The 9913-nt window shown below is 39.6% G+C and overlaps 1 pseudogene; it reads right to left on the bottom strand.

The window, feature by feature from the left end:
- Positions 1-7459: 7459 nt before the first annotated feature.
- Positions 7460-7577, bottom strand: LOC126482851 (5S ribosomal RNA; annotated as a pseudogene).
- Between the last annotated feature and the right edge of the window lie 2336 nt (positions 7578-9913).

Genomic DNA, 9913 nt, shown 5'->3' with positions numbered 1-9913 from the left:
ACATTGTGCAAGGATGTAAGACAACAATTTGAAATAGCAAAGAACCACAATAATATGGACCGGCCAGTGTGGCCGAGCGGTTGTAGGCGCTCCAGTCTGAAACCGCGCGACCACTACGATCGCTGGTTCGAATCCTGCCTCGGGAATGGATGCGTGTGATGTCCTTAGGTTAGCTAGGTTTAAGTAGTTCTAAGTTTTATGGGACTGATGACGCCAGATGTTAAGTCCCATAGTGCTCAGAGCCATTTGAACAATAATATGGGTCACAAAAAGAGTATGGAGAAGAGTGTAAAATATATTTTTACAATTCTAAAATCAGTATAAAATCAAACCTATTCACAGATTATAGTTGGATCGCCAAGACCTCCAATAATGTTTTCGAAAATAATTATCGTGAGATGTTATGGTTTCTGTTCCCATTTAATAAAGGACTAAAGCTCATCATTCGCCTTGGAACTCAGTGGTTTAGCTGTTGCAAAATTTGTTACTGAACAGGACGTTCCAGGGTGGATAGCCGGTGGCCGCGTCCAATTTGTTCGAAGCGGAATTGTCTGGATAGGGATCCACTCAGTTTCATAAGGCCTGACCAAACGAGCAGTGAAATTGACCTGCAAGCAGTCGAAATTGCGCCACATTGAATCGGCTGTGGGTCTTGTGTTATATTAACGCTCTTTCTATTTCGTCACAGACTTTTAAAATTTGGAAACAGCGTGCTAAAGGACTGCGGACGCTCAGTGTCCCACATGACGGATGCATGTTTAATAGCTTATTTTTCCGGCTTTCGTGCCGCCCAGAGGGACAGAGCTTCACAATAAAATTCCGATAATTGCGTATAGAATTCGCCATAAAACATCTAATATCAATTACGTCCGCCGTAATACGCACAAACGCCGGCGAACAATGCGTAATGCCGTGCTCTGCCGGCGCGGCCGCCCGTTCCATCTAAAACAATAATTCCAGTTAATTACAAAACACTGGAATAAAAACGTTTCCGCAGCTAATTTATTACACTCGAATCACTGGAGCGATCAAACTCTATTAACGCTTTTTCCATTTTGCCACTTTTTATAATTTTCGCGCCATTGAAGCTGCCCGCAATCTAGATAGTTAGAGTTCACATAATTAATTCCCATTCGCGTTCGGCATTATCTGTACCCGATGCGCCAGCCGCGTGAAATATTGATACGAACCTAATATGCGCGTGACAATCTGCGCCGAATACATTACTCCGAGCGGCCGTGTTAAAAAGGCTCCAATCAATGCTCGTCCGTTTGCGTCCCACCATCCTTTGCCACCACGTCATAAAGCTAGATTAACAATAAAAGGGTGGATATTGCGCGAACAGCGGACATCAAACCGAACAGCCTTCCAAAAATCGGACAAATTAACAGCGCCGCTTATTGTCCCAATTCTGGACCGGTTGTTGCGTCCGCAGGTTATTGTTTACGTTACCGGCGAACAGCGTTTATCGCTTAGGCCGCTTTCGAATGGATAGTATCAACCCGCTAAACACCTTCTGCTCTGCAGTCGTTTCCGGCAGCCGATAAAGATACACAAGATTTTTAATAAAGGGCAATAAATTAATTTCTAGTGCTCGGCCACTGTGAAGAAATTTAGACAGCTTCTGCTATTAATCAAACATAAAAAACTATTCAAATGTTTTATAATCACTTAATTAAGCTTACGGCGTGCGAACCCTAGTGGTTGTCAGCTGCAGTGTTAAATTTTCATAGCTGTGGGGCTAAATTAGTCTGCCCCTAAGTGTATATGTTCGTCAAAGGGCAGCGTTTGTGAATTTTTAGTCATGTAATTCAATGTTCCAGAAGTAACGATAACCGACCTTAAAAAATTATTTCATTTCTTTAAATTAGAAAAGTACGGTATTCTTTGTTCTTCTGTTAGAAACTCAAAAAAGTGTACACTGTAACACTAAGAGGTTCTTGAACAATGGGTTCTACGCAAGATTATTGCTTGGACCTTACTAGTGCCATATTGCAAGACAAAACATTCAGAAGTGTACATTTATAGGTTTCCACAATGCAGCTTTCAGATCCCTGGTTTTACAGCAGACAGAGGAAGAACATGACGCGGCTCTAGATTGTCGTTCATAATTACGTAAGCAATATTATTCATAACAAGTCAAAAATTAGCTACAGATATTGTTGTGAAATTGTAGTATCCGCGTTGTAACCACAGACTCAAACTACGACATAAGCCTTTAACGCCGTTAAATGATGTAAAATGAAATGGCAAAGGGCATGCAGTAATGCTCGAATACTTATCGTATTTGCAGGTACGGTATGGTATGGAATCGGTATTCTGAGCGTTAACACAATTTAAAACAATATCGTGCTCGCTACACAGGCGATCGCACACACAAAACTATTAAAAACATTTCGCGTTGAGCATCGGGCCACTCTGGGCCGGTAGCAGTATTGATCACTCTGTTCATATAGGTTACCCAGGTACATGTCCAAATACAGATTCGTTATTCGTCATACCTCACCACTTAAAATATTTGTCCATTTCTTGCTGACAACAAAATGGTTCAAATGGCTCTGAGCACTATGGGACTTAACATCTATGGTCATTAGTCCCCTAGAAGTTAGAACTACTTAAACCTAACTAACCTAAGGACATCACACAACACCTTTTTTTTAACGTATATAAACTTTTATTTACAATTTTTAACAATTACAAATCTTTACATTAAATGGTGTACTCGATTATTGAACGGTGATATTCATTGTCTAGGTTTCTGTTCTGATTGTTTTTTTGGTAGTTCTTGGTCGAGTTACAACACGTTTATTCACTGAGTGTCCTTCAGATAGATTTTCCTGTCTGATTTTTTTTATGTCTTTTAATTACAAAACTTGCGTTACTTCGACATTTTTTCTTAATTTAAATGAGAAGGGAAAAAAATACAAATGTGCCTCTATGCTATTTGAAATGCACCTATTTTGGCATGTTTGCTATATGTTTCCCAAAGGCGAAATGGGGAATATAGAGCAGAAACATCTATGTGATTAAATTCGTAAATGCCGGGGAATGTTTGTCGCAGAGAGGCATGCTACGTTTGGCACATGATGGGCCGAAATTTACAACACAACAAAAACAGTAAACAAAACACACAAAAAAATCAAATCAAAAAGCAAAAGAACTAATAACATAAGAGAAAGGAAAAACGTACCTTGAGTGGAGAGAGCGTGAGTGAGTGAGAGAACACATTAATTACATGCAATACACTGTTTGACATTTTGTTGTCTTTCTTGGAGCACTTGGTATCCTTTTCACTAAATTTATATCTCAACATTTCCTTTGCCTGCTTTTATTTGGCTATTGGACACTGTATCACTACAATTGGCACACGTCACTCTCACTTTCCCACTGCTACACATATAAACTTTCGCTTTGTGCACATTTTCGTAAAACGCTTTCCTCCCCCAGTCATCACGAGGCAGAGAAAATCCCTGACCCCGCCGGGAATCGAACCCGGGAACCCGGGCGCGGGAAGCGATAACGCTACCGCGCGACCACGAGCTGCGGACTGTTGACAACAGTTTAGTCTCTGTTTGGTATAGAGAAACAATCTAAAATTTGTACCAATCGGTTCTCGAACCGAGATTTTTTCCTTATCGCGATTAGTCGCCGTACCCACTTCTTTCTTCTTTTACTGTAGTCTATGGCACCACTGGCGACGGAATCTCTTCGCGGTGTTCTCTGTGGGTGCCGAAATGAAAGTACTCTTCTGCAAAATCTCCAGTAAAACAACGCTCGTAATAGTACGTTGACTCCTATTAAGAACTTGTCCACCTTTCGGAAGTGAAATGTCCGTTGCACACCTACTGCTGCTGGAGTTACTCGGCTGTCTTTCAGTCTGACATCATATTTAAATGGAGCTACTTATAATACAAAAGTCACACATTCTCTTCTGTTGTTCGTGGAAGAGGACAGTGGATTCGGGGAAGCAGACCAGGATGGGAGGCATGTTTGGCGGCGCCGCCGTCTGTTACGAGGAGAGCCTGAAAACTAATGGTGGCCAAGCCAGAGAGCGATGGAGAACATACTGACCATCGTTTCCAATCCGCAAGTCCACATTCTTGTCCAGTCAGCTGAAAGAAATATTTCTACTCTCTATTTACTCAGCGGGATGATGGTGATTATAACTGAAGATTTAGAGATCTAATTAAAAGATATATTTCACAAATTTTCACACGCACAACATCGTAATATTCATTATGTTCATACTTATAACAAATATGTCTAATCTAAACAGCACGATGAGCAGTTCAGAGGGGACCTCGAAGGTAAGTTCCCATTAAATGGTCTTTCGCCCTGACTTCTGATCATCAAAATAATTGCTCGCCACAAAAGTGGAAAATAATTGTCACCACTTGCCACGCGGATTTGTTAACATTACGGGCGGCACAGTAACAGTTACTTCCGCGAAATCTAAGCGATCCAGGACGGTGTACAGTCCTCGCGAGTTCACATTCTACTATCACTAAAAACATGAGTTTAGTTGCAGTCTGGCTGTGACGTTATCTGAGGCAGCACGTACTCCGGCGTTTGACTAACGTGGACCATACAGTCACTGGGTGCGAAGTGAAGTGATTACTGCCTCTCCGGCCGTATTTATATACATACATATGGCCGACAGAAACACCTTCCGTCATTCGCTCTGAACACAAGTAGCGGCAACCAAATGGCCGCTTTCTGGGACACACAATATTTTATAACAATGTCATGAATCAATTTAGAATCTTCGTAATTTCTGTATGAATGTAGCTGAGTTGGTTAAAATCACTGAAACAGTTTTAGCTCGCCTAAATATCAACTTTGCCGCCTAAAATTTTTAGAACGGAACGACAGTAGAACATGACTTCTGACCTACAAGTTTAAGAGACCTTGTATTGGTTGTTATTAACATCAAGATCTTGAAACTTCCAGAATGAGATTTTCACCCTGCGGCGGAGTGTGGGCTGATATGAAGCTTCCTGGCAGATTAAAACTGTGTGCCGGACCGAGACTTGAACTCGGGACCTTTGCCTTTCGCGGGCAAGTGCTTGGGTAGCTCAGTTGGTAGAGCACTTGCCCGCTAAAGGCAAATGTCCCGAGTTCGAGTCTCGGTCCGGCACACAGTTTTAATCTGCCAGGAAGTTTCATCTTGAAACTTGTTATAGCTCTATTATTTAATAGGTTTCATCACGTGCTGTATTCAGAATTTTCCAGCATTAATATAACAGATAATCTACCACAAATAAGGACGTTGTTGTTCCAAATTTAGTTTTCAGTAAATTACTCGGAAACTATTTGATGTAGCTTAATGGGGTCACGTAGTTACTATTTTTATGTTGAACTGAAGCTTCATACAAATTTTTGGCTTTCTAGCTTTATTATTTAGCGCCAATTATTTTTCGTAAAAATGCGGATTCTGACTAAAACTTTGTTCCGATCAAGTTGAACCAGTAAGCAGTTAAGTTTGGCATACATCTACACATTATGACCGATTTTTGGCTTCCTAGCTTTGTTATTTAGCGCGACTTGTTTTTTTCTTAAAACCATGTATTTATTGAAAGATATTAATCTAATCAGTCTGAGATTTGACAGTTTAAACATCAATATACTAAAGCACATGCTGACAACTTTTGGAAAGGCAACTTTAACTTTTAATTTCATTCTTAAATTACTGTGCAGTACTCCTGTGCTACGCACAGACGCGTTATGGTGACGTGGTGCTAGTAGCAGTGAACTGGGTTAAGTCCGACACTCTCTGTAGCCTCTGTGTCACTCAAATGATATATCGCTTGTTTCGCCACATCACCCTATTTAGTCTTATGAAAAATTTATTGTTAAACAAAATTAAATATTGGAAACAAGGGATGTTATTATAGCGGACCTCCTTTGAATCAAACAGATTTTTAGCAAATTACCTTAATGCTACACTTACAACATAACCGTACATATATACAGAGAAAAAAATGACATAATGGACTTTTACAAACTATGTACACAAATTACATAGAAACATGAAATAAAACTTCTGATTATTGGAAAATTATTTTTTTATTAAATGCTTTTTTTAGTCTTTACCTGAAAAAGGAAAACACGAAGTTTTTCACTTTTCAGTACTCACATATTTAAGCACAATCGTAGGCACCAATGTGAGAGTCCGTACGACACTTTCACTAAATCATTAGAAGTAGGGGGTGGGATTTTCTTTCTTCATTGTATTTTATTACAAGAAGGAAATATCGCGTTGTTCTCACTTCCTTCTCCACTACAGCTTGTAGGGTGCCTTTCATGGAGATGTCCCTGAGAAACAGATAACATAGCCTAAGCTTCTGTTCTCAATTTACGTCAAAGGTAAGACAAACACATTTTATATTCAACTATTCTTTAATAGTTCCAACAGCTGAGGAGTTACCAGAAAGAATTTCTTTTCCCTTCTGTTTTTATTTAGAAAATTGTTATTAACTTTTAAAAAATGATAACTAGCGGTAGATTACATCATAAAATCGTAATATTTCTAAGCAGCGTGCGTCTCGCGTTGAGCCGTTCATGTCCCTAGTTTGAGTTGCCATCCTGTTAGGTGAGTATAACTCTTGGCTGCCTGTGTCATCTTACCTTATGTTTGAGCTACCTACCCAGGCCAACCCTTGGAACACTTGCTGAAAACCGCTAGTCCTGATTCCTTAGATTGTGATGTTTGTTTTAAGGATATCTTCTGGTAAACCTTCCGGGATGTAAGGTCGTGGTCCATAAAACTCTTCAGCTCCTAACGTTTCGTCCAGAGCTGCGCTGGACATCTTCAGAGACCCTGTTTCTCCTCCGGTGAGTCTTGCTGGTGACTCACCGGAGGAGAAACACCCCTCTGAAGATGTCCAGCGCAGCTCTGGACGAAACGTTAGAAGCTGAAGAGTTTCATGGACCACGACCTTACATCCCGGAAGGTTTACCAGAAGATATGTCATCCGGTCGTGAAAGCCTTCATACTATGTTTTAAGGATATTTGTAATTTTCTAATTATTGTTGGAGTGGCCTTCAACTGAGCAATAATTTCACTTCCTTGGTGATAAGGCTTTCAGCCGTGTTACAGTAAGTTTTTTATGCAAACGTGTTTTAAAAGCAAGAGATTTATCTTAAAAGTACTATTTGGAATGTTTTCCTGACTTCTAATTCAGGCCTTCAACCGCTTGTTATTTGAAATTGTTTGTGGCCTTCAGCCGAGTAATAATTTCACTTCTTTTATATGTAATGCACTCCGTCTTCAGGCCACGAGTGGCCTACCGGGACCATCCGACCGCCGTGTCATCCTCGGTGGAGAATGCAGATAGGAGGGGTGTGGGGTCAGCACACCGCTCTCCCGGTCGTAATATGGTATTCTTGACCGAAGCCGCTACTATTCGGTCGAGTAGCTCCTCAATTGTCATCACGAGGCTGAGTGCACCCCGAAAAATGGCAACAGCGCATGGCGGCCTTGATGGTCACCCATCCAAGTGCCGACCACGCCCGACAGCGCTTAGCTTCGATGATCTCACGGGAACCGGTGCATCCACTGCGGCAAGGCCGTTGCCCTATCTTAAAATGTGCTATTTGGAATTGTTCTTCAGACTTCTATTTCAGACCTTCAGCCGTTTTTTGATTGAGGTTATTGTTGGTGGCCTTCGGCTCTAAAATTGTGGATTTTTTTTTCTGTGGTAAGGCCTTCAGCCATCATACAGTCAATTGTGTTTTTGTAAGAGATCGTTTTAAAATTTTAATTTCTTTAAATAAAGTTTACATATTTGTTGTGCAACTGAGAGTAACTGATTACGGCCCCATCCACAATCGTAGCCTTATCCTGCCCCATCCTGAGAATACAGCTCTCAATTTCACTGCATTATTAAGCCTGAATCACAAACTTTGCAGTTCTCTTTTCTTTTATACATGAACCGTACCTATTTTGTACTGAAGTTAAATTTATGTTCTTAAATAGTGACATTTTGGTCTAATTTTCAATTTATTTTATTACTTTAGATGTTGCTTTACTTAGAAAACTGAGTAACCTTTGTGTGTTTTTCCTTCCTTTGGCTCAATTATTGTATGGATTAGTATGCTAAAGAAATCATTTGTTGGGCAGCAGTTACTTTGCTTTCTGACACAGATAATTCGAAAGCTGTTTTTATGGTACCATATCCATACTTTACGATCTGCATTTATTAACACTTTCGTTTATTTGTAATTTGTTGTCTACATTTATCTGTTAACTGACCATCTGCCTTAGGCAAGATTAAATGTTTCTCAAACATTTTTACGAGACATGTGGGAATTACTCATCAACTTTTCACCTTTTCACCATATATGTTAGCCTACCGACTTCATTTCTCTGTTTTACCCCATTTTTCAATTATACATATTTTTCGACGCTTCTTTCTCGGTTTTCTCTTCGTCAGCCTATTGACCTCGTTATTATCTATACATTTGATGTGATCCTCACACCAACACATCTCCTTCAATTAATATTAAAACGCTTTGCCTTGCCTCTAATGGCACAACATTATTACTCTCTTTCACCTTCAGACAACCTTACTCCCAACTAAAAATTATTAATTAATGCAGAGTCTATTGGTTCAGATTTTAGGAAATTCCAGCTTTAATAACTTCTCTTGATGCAAAGTGTTCCGTGTTTCATAGTTACTAACAGTTTTACGTATCTTATTAATTACTTATTTACTTTACCCGTGCTTTTCCTCTTATTGGTGCTCAAAAGTTACCCATTCTTATTTTAACCTTTATAATTTACTCCTGCAAACTACCTGTCACATTCTTTTGTGAGTCATCATTTGGATATAGTCATGTATGGGAATAATTCTTATTCACTAGGAGGACATTACGAGCTAATAGCATATATACAGCATGAAGACATATATTTCTTACTTACTATGATAGGACAGAAGAAGGGAATGAAACTTGAAAGGGAAATAAAGTTTCATTCAGCTGGGACCGTACACTATGCCAAACCATGTATCCCCCAAACAGTGGCAGACTCCCTACAGAAACTAGTTGCTGTCCTTTTTAAAACGCTTTGTTATCATCATGTAGTTTTGACTAAGACCAGTTTACAAATGCTAAAACTAGTGAGGAAAGCTTTTGCACTATGCCTTCTATTTCTGTTCAGAACCCTTTTATCACAAATCTGATTTTTTGGGCGTACCTTAGGATCTGTCTCTTTTAGTATATAGTTGTCTTGGGCATTAGCATCTTACACCTTATTACTGAATTCAGCATCTTCCTGTACGTATCCTTTATTCCTGATCACCCTAATAGACAGTTCCTAGGTTTCATTATTACTACCTATATAACTTCCTATAAAAGGCTCTTTTACTGCCTGAGAGTCAGATAAGGTTAAAGCTAAGTTGTTCTGTTCAAAATCAAACGCGTTAATAAATCTGGCCTATTAATATCTCAACACTTAAACCGAACACATTAAACGAGGATGATCCATTATCACGTCACCTATACCAGTTGGTATCAAAGCTTCGTGCTGTACTGGTCTAGAAACTTTTCCAGCAGTACCTATTGTTTTCAAACCACTTAATTTCATGACGGCTAATTCACTCTTATTAGGAGCAGAATCAAAAAATGCTTGCGACAAAGTCATTGCTTCACTGCCACTGTCAAGAAGACAACGCACTGTTACTCCTGAGATGGTAGTTTTTGTACTAGGGTGAGTTATTTTACACTGAACAGGCTTCTCATAAACGTCTTCTAATAAGTCCTTCTCAATTTGTTTCCAGCTAAAGTAGTTTTGTTCAGTTGCAAGTACATTCACAGTTAGATTCAGGGTTCATCAATCTCTACGTTTTTAGCTGCCTTTTCCAACCTATCCACCAATTTTAAAGCATTTGACGACGCCCTCTACTTCTGTTTG

The sequence above is a fragment of the Schistocerca serialis genome, chromosome 5 (genome assembly GCF_023864345.2).
Source record: "Schistocerca serialis cubense isolate TAMUIC-IGC-003099 chromosome 5, iqSchSeri2.2, whole genome shotgun sequence".
NCBI lineage: Eukaryota > Metazoa > Arthropoda > Insecta > Orthoptera > Acrididae > Schistocerca > Schistocerca serialis.
Note: the sequence above shows the minus strand (reverse complement) of the source record. Positions and strands in the feature narration are given on the sequence as shown.